Genomic DNA, 949 nt, shown 5'->3' with positions numbered 1-949 from the left:
GAGGGGGAAGGAGAAAGAAAGAAGGAAGCAAGGAAGGAAGGAAAGAAAAGGGAGCGGGGGGTGGGGGTGCACTAGAGCAAACCGCGGAGCCCCAGTGATGGGAGGCAGCAGCTATGCCGGACGGAGCAGAGAAAAGTGTCAGAGCTTCCCCCGGCTCCGCACAAACACTTACTCTAAGCTCTGTCTCTGGTCTGTCGTATGTGTGTCCCCCCCACCCCACCCCACCCCCTCAGTCCCCCTTTAACTTACGAAAACCTTAGAGGCAACTAACACACAGTCGTCAGCATCCTGCTTACTTATTCATACAGTCAGGGTCAGGATCCGGGCTGCTTCTGATCTGCTCCCTTGATAGTCTTATGGAAACACACGCGCATTCACTATATGCCTCTATCTCCATATAGCTTTCTCTCTAGATAAGCAGTGCATGGCATTTAAACAACAACAACAAAAGAATCGCGATCAGATAAAACAACGCACAGATCGACACCCGACAGCCAAAAAAGCTCGAGAGAATGGGTGATGAGGAGGACGAGAGAGGAATTATCTGCAATTTAGGAGACGGGAAAATAAATCAGTGGCTGTGTATTTCTCCCTCTGCTGCGGCTGCTTTGCAGCGTTAGCCCCATGAGCTGAGGGGTGGGGGTTAAGGAGCGAGGGGGAGGGGGAAAGAGAAAAGTTTAAGCGTCCGTAGTTTGTTTAAAACAGAGGAAGACAATATAAAAGGTCCATCGGCCTCCAGAAGTTCAGCCAAGCAGCTGGGAACCGGTTCCAAAATGAAAGTAAGAACAAACAAACCAACCGAAAAAAAAAATCACAATAATAATAATCAAGGCGAACAAAAAGTAAAATTGCAGCAGGCAGCAGCGCCGAGATCTTGCGGTCGGGCTCTCCCGTTCTCACGTGGATCTCCAGGAAAGTGGTGGAGGTTTCTTTCCCAAGCGAAGTTTCC

Source organism: Charadrius vociferus, unplaced genomic scaffold, assembly GCF_000708025.1.
Source record: "Charadrius vociferus isolate BGI_N301 unplaced genomic scaffold, ASM70802v2 scaffold59, whole genome shotgun sequence".
Lineage (NCBI taxonomy): Eukaryota > Metazoa > Chordata > Aves > Charadriiformes > Charadriidae > Charadrius > Charadrius vociferus.
Note: the sequence above shows the minus strand (reverse complement) of the source record.